Source organism: Dendroctonus ponderosae, unplaced genomic scaffold (genome assembly GCF_020466585.1).
Source record: "Dendroctonus ponderosae isolate FM_Combo_2020 unplaced genomic scaffold, Dpon_F_20191213v2 Dpon_F_20191213_5, whole genome shotgun sequence".
NCBI classification, from domain to species: domain Eukaryota; kingdom Metazoa; phylum Arthropoda; class Insecta; order Coleoptera; family Curculionidae; genus Dendroctonus; species Dendroctonus ponderosae.
The window spans coordinates 14,114,303-14,120,445 of record NW_026018715.1 but is presented as its reverse complement, the minus strand read 5'-3'; the positions used below and the strand labels follow the sequence as shown (position 1 = coordinate 14,120,445).

Below are 6,143 nucleotides of genomic sequence, written 5' to 3'. Positions count from 1 at the left end.
AAAGAACGTAATGTTTACCAATTATGAGTTTGTGTAAATTTTAAATCTGATGATGGCGCTGTTGTCTCGCCGAAACGTTATGAAATAAACGATATTCAAAATTTTTAGTTCACACTTTGACTGAGACCCAGGAAAGATAAGAATATAATTACAAATACACCCCAGTCAGTTAAATAAATCGAAATGAATAACGTTTGAAAAATGCCTTATTTGTAGCTGTTGCTGCTGCATAAAATTGCACTTAGATAAACCAAAAATTGGTTAATTTTGGTGCCCAATTTTGTCGTCTGTCCAATACTACTGAAGGCAAAACAAAGCGTTCTACACTTTGAACCTCCAAAACATGGAATTTTTTTGAAATTCATGGAAATGTAGACAGTTTTTGTAGTTTCGAGAGTCCGGCAAAATCTGATCTGACCGGTAAAAACATATGGAGATTTGTATGAAAATTCTTCTACTTAATCGTACATGGTTGACGCTTTAACTGTGCAAATTTTTAACTTTCGGCAGTTTCCTTTAATCAGTGGTCGGATTGGTTATTTTTTAGTTTTCCCCAAGGAAAAAATAGGTTGATGCTTATAAACGAAGCATAATTCCAATCGTAAAATTTGAGAAAAAAAAGTGTTTGATGCCGTGTGTCTGATGTGTTTAGGACGAAATTTGGCTAGATTTATTTGCGGACACTCTGTACAAAACAGGAAAAATAGACTTGGACCTTCAAAATTCTACATAGTGGCTTTAATTTCATTTGAAAGCATTGATTTTTGCAATTGTCTTCCTAAATATCAAATACCTAAAGCAAAAATCCATGTTAAAATTTTGGGAACTTGAGGGTTTTACTTTTTTCAATGTCGCCTCAAGTTGAACGAGAAATTTATTATTAAAATGTTCCATGCGATTGAAAGGTTGCAAACAAATTTTGCAGTAAAATGGAGATTTTCCGCCCCCGGAATGTTCCAGACAGATTCAGTTTAGTGAGTGAGCAAACTCTTTGATCCACCTTGAAGTCTACGTCTTCGGCCTCTAGTTGATTCGAAAACAATCGCCTCGATCGAGTTAAAGTAGACTAACTAAGCGAAGAGAACGTGTATATTTCCACTTTGCAAATTTTTCTGCGTCGAACTTAAATGAAATTTCTTGGAGGGCGGGTGGGGAGTTGCATTTAATCAAGTTTTTCATTAAAAACTTCAAGGCAAATAAATCCTAATTAAGGCCAGGAAAATTGGATCCAGTTACGCCCCAAACCCCGCAAAGCGGACTTTTCAATTAAAATGTATGAACTTATAGGCGGATTTAACAGTGTTGAATCCACCTGAATATGTGCCGCTTTGATTTTTATGAATAATGAACCGAGTTTTCATCAATTGCCAGTTTTTTCAAATTGCCGCTGTTTCGCCTTTTGTATTTTCGCATCCTCGATGAGCCCAACTTGAGCTAAACTCACAAACTTTGGCGACAATCGCAAGCCAGAAACGCATAAAATGAAGAGATTTGGAACAAGGACTCCGGAACGTTTAATAGCGGCGCGCTAAACCGATGCAGTAAACGCGTGAACATTGGAAGTTTGGTGCAAAATTCCCAAACCGATTTGATTCCTTCGATGCCCTCAAAAGTTCCATAATATTCTGCCATTCGGGGTAAAGTAATGCTACCGAAACGATCAGTCTTAAGCACTTATTTGCGCTTCACCTTTGGCTGAAACACATAAAACCCAGAATGGAACACTTTTCGGCTAGTTTGGGTCGCTGAAGCTCTAATAACGGGTTAATTAATGGTGCATTTTAAGGCTCTATTTGAGAGCCACGGGTTTCAACTGTTGCCCAATATTAGTGGCTAATCAAAGACGGCTCCAATCTTCTGGATGCGCTAAGAATTTGCTCAGGATGACAAATGAAACTTTACAAATCGGTCTCCGTGCAGAATCCGGCCAGGTAGAGGCAGAAAGGCGGGTTTCCTTTAAAGAAGCTGCCGCTAAGGTGGAGGAAATTAAAAAGGCTCCGCCGTGATTTATTGTTTAATAATTAGGAGTGGGAGCGAACGCCCTGATTTTGCCAAAGCATCATCTAAAGTCGATCTTTCATCCGCAATTTACCCAGTCAGATTGGCGGCATGTGGAGGAAACAAACTGAAATTGCGATTTTTCAAACTTATTCAGAAATTCGCTACCGCTGTCCGTCTGCACTTAATTGGGATTCCATCGCTCTGTGGAAGTTTCACGTGAGTTTCTGGCGAAATTGGAAAAGTCGCGTGGCTGAACACCGTAAAATCGTACAAATAAACTCCAGCCCTATTGGCGTTCGGTAGTTAATGAAGAAAATCAGGCAAATTATGCGAGTGGAGGCTTGTTATGTCCACCATTTGCACCTGCCCAACAGAAATCCCCAGACCAAAACTATCGCAACTAATTGGCGAAAAACCGAAAATGTTTGTGCAATCTCGTCCTACCTTTAAGTCGCAGTTGGAAAGTTTGACGATCGCTTCAACTATGAAAACTTGAAGTTTTTAAATTGCAGCAAAACTGCACAGAAGTTCAATCCTGTTTCGCCTCATTATCTGCAGCAAATGTTGGCTTTCTTCAAGTCAGTGCAAAACTCTCAGTGTGCTCTAAATGCTAATTGAAACTCATTACAGAACATAACGACTTCATTCATCCTCACCCAAGTTTTCCTGGCCTAATGGAAACAATCCTGGAAATGTTAAAGGCATATTTCCTCATCAATTCCGTGCATCAGCTTGCACCGAACTGGTGAAACTCAAAAACGGAACCCATCGGCTCTAAGTCAAAGTTTTCCCAAATGAAACCCCACTTGTGGCAGCATTATGTGTATCTATGCACATTAGCTAAGGAAAACGAATTAGAGCCTCAATTTGGCCCAAACCCCACATAGAGCCACCCTTCGGCGTGTGTGCTGGCAAAGTTGAAAGGCAAATCTGTTTAAGCTGCTGGTTGAAATAAGAAGCTGAAAGTTTTCCTTTGATTAGGGCTTTAAAGTGGAAGTTGCAAGAATTTTGTTCCATCACTCCTATTAGCATCCAAAAGATGATTCTGAACTCAAAAACACCTCAAAATCAATTTGAAAAAACCCCTCCAAATGCTATCGCGTTCGACTTTGATCATTGTTTCGCCAACTCTGAAAACTGCACTTGATTAATCCTGTTTCGCCTCATTATCTGCAGCGAATGTTCATTTTCTCAGCGAATCGTACTTACAAACTTGTAAAACTGGCAAACAGAGTAAATTTTAATCGAATTCCATTGCGAACTTCATGTCCTCATTCATCAGCATCGCGTTCTTAGTTAAAACGCCTTTCAAGGCTTGGAGTTCTGCGGAAAACTCTGGCAATTTTCCACCTTCAAGTCAACCAATCATTCGCAGCAAAACATGGCCGATCATTCATCATTCACTCAATTAATCGGTGAAAAATTGCGCGCGACAAATCAAATTGCTCAAAACGCGCCCCGATTGGAAAAGTTACGCAACTGGCGATAAATTCAGCAAATGAATAGACGTTCGGAAGTTTCCAATCTTGAATTACCTGCAATATTTAATTACACCGGCATACACGTGGAGTTTCCCAGTTTCCCAACTTGCTTCAATCTTCTGCAGCTTTTAAGTGCCGTATTAATTACTCGCCGTGTTTAATATTGGCGAAGAACTTTGGGGAAAACAACAATGATAATTAACCGGAAAACTGAAGCTCTGCGTTCGCTGAGGAAAAAAACCCCGATAGTTTAAAGGAATTTTAACCCAAAGGAGCAACGCCTGGCGATGGAACATCAAACGATAATGAACCAACTATGAAAGTTGAGATGATATGCACGTGGAGGGCCGGAAACTTGTCGCAAGTTCCACTCTTTTGCAGCTCAAAGTTTCGTTTACCGACTTACTGGGCTCCCATTTAGTAATTAATATTCTATTAGCGAGAGAAACCGCTTTTATATGGAAAATATGAGCCGCACTCGCCGCTTGCTTTGAGCGAGTTACTCGTTTTTTCCTCTCTGTTTGAACGTGGCGGTTAGCGTGCAAAAGCCGAAAATTAAATAGAAAGACCGCATTGTTAGAACTATTGGACAAAGTGTTTCGTTCAGTCCTCCCGCAGAAGGGCATTATGCCCTAATCATTGGTTCGTCGCCTTTATCCGAAGAAACGAGCAAATAAAGAACGTCTGTAAGGGTAGGTCAATATTCCCTTTCAACTAAAGCCTTCTTGAGGGCCTCACTCTTCGCATTCGTAAATTGCCTCTCGATCAATCCTTTTACCTTAATCGGCCCCTTTGCTCTTTCCACGTGCCAATTGAAATAACACACATTAAACATTGCTCTGGCACAAAATCAACTGTTAATTTTTACCGAAAATTGCTATTAACTTAGCGCTTCAATGGGCATTTGAAGACTTTTGCCTCCGAAGCCATCACCTGCTGTTTATGAATTTGCGCAAACATAAACTCCGCTGTTATTAAGCTGAAACTTGCAAACCAATTTCCCTGGCAAACATAATCGCTAATATCTTGCAGCCCGATGTAGTTTAGCAGGCAAAATTGCCCATACGTTCACTATTTGAGACTCAAACTCGTGCTTTGAGATACGACAAAGAAAACCTTTCAGGTTAACAGGCTGATATACGCTTAGGAATTTCCAACAAGCTCAGTTTCCTTAAGGAAAAGGCCTGAAAAGGTGGGTTAGTATCAAAAGAGATAGACTTTCGAGGATATTTCTTGAAACTAATGGGTTTTTCGGGGTTTTAAGCCGTCGTTCGGGAGAATTTCTTCCTGACGTTTCGCAAGCACGAGTAGCTTGCATCTTCAGAAGTGATTTGCTTGAACGCTTACACTGTTGTGTGGCGGCCTAAAAACCTGAAAAATCTATTAATCTCAAGGAATGGCCTCGAAAGTCTATCTCTTATTGAATTGTTTTCTTCTGGATTTTAATTGTAACGATGAGCCTTTGATGGTCATACTTGTGCTAATCGCTTCTTTAATAAAAAAAACCGTTTCATAATAAAAACTGATTTTTTTTCAAAAAAACTGAACAGCCTAAAAAATACTAAAAGTTCAACGAAAATCACGTCCAGGGCAGTTTGGCAATGCCCTTGCAACACTTTGGCGGTTTGACGCAATGCTGCAGACAAGAACAGGCATATTCCGACGCAAGAGAAACGCAGCTGGAGCATCAATTTGTCTCGCTTTGTTTATTGCGCTGTGCGGCTGCACCGACAAGGACAGGGATAGACAAATTTGATGTGTGCATTCTGGCGTCGCCGAACTCGCCCAGAAGAAAACAGGAAAAGCATTTAAATCACACAACCAATTAAATTGGGTCTTATAAAAAAAGTTGGGTCCTAGTTAAACACAAATCAAATAAATTGCAGGATTTGGAAATTCGTTTCACCTTCCCGGTATAACTTAAACATCAACTTTCATCAACAGAGATAGACTTTCGAGGGCATTTCTTGAAACTAATGGGTTTTTCGGGTTTTTAGGCCGTCGTTCGGTAGAATTTCTTCCTGACGTTTCGCAAGCACGCAGGAAGAAATTCTACCGAACGACGGCTTAAAAACCCGACAAATCTATTAGTTTCAAGGAATGGCCTCGAAAGTATATCTCTTATTGAATTGGTTTCTTCTGGATTTTAATTGTAACGATGAGCCTTTGATGGTCATACTTGTGCTAATCGCTTCTTCAATAAAAAAACCCGTTTAATAATGAACACTGATTTTTTTTCAAAAAACTAAACAGCCTAAAAAATACTAAAAGTGCAACCAAAATCAGGTCCAGGGCAGTTTGGCAATGCCCTTGCAACGCTTTGGCGGTTTGACGCAATGCTGCAGACAAGAACAGGCATATTCCGACGGGAGAGAAACGCAGCTGGAGCGATCAATTTGTCTCGCTTTGTTTATTGCGCTGTGCGGGTGCACCGACAAGGACAGGGATAGACAAATTTGATGTGTGCATTCTGGCGTCGCCGAACTCGCCCAGAAGAAAACAGGAAAAGCATTTAAACCCCACAACCAATTAAATTGGCTCTTATAAAAAAGGTTGGGTTCCAGTTAAACACAAATCAAATAAATTGCAGGATTTGGAAATTCGATTCACCTTCCCGGTCTAACTTAAACATCAAGTTTCATCAACAGAGATAGACTTTCG

The 6,143-nt window shown here is 40.1% G+C and overlaps 1 protein-coding gene across 1 annotated transcript in view; it reads left to right on the top strand.

The window, feature by feature from the left end:
• Positions 1 to 6,143, top strand: part of LOC125504585 (octopamine receptor beta-3R-like) — a 71,334-nt gene that overhangs the window by 63,949 nt on the left and 1,242 nt on the right. The gene's annotated exons all lie outside the window — the stretch shown is intronic.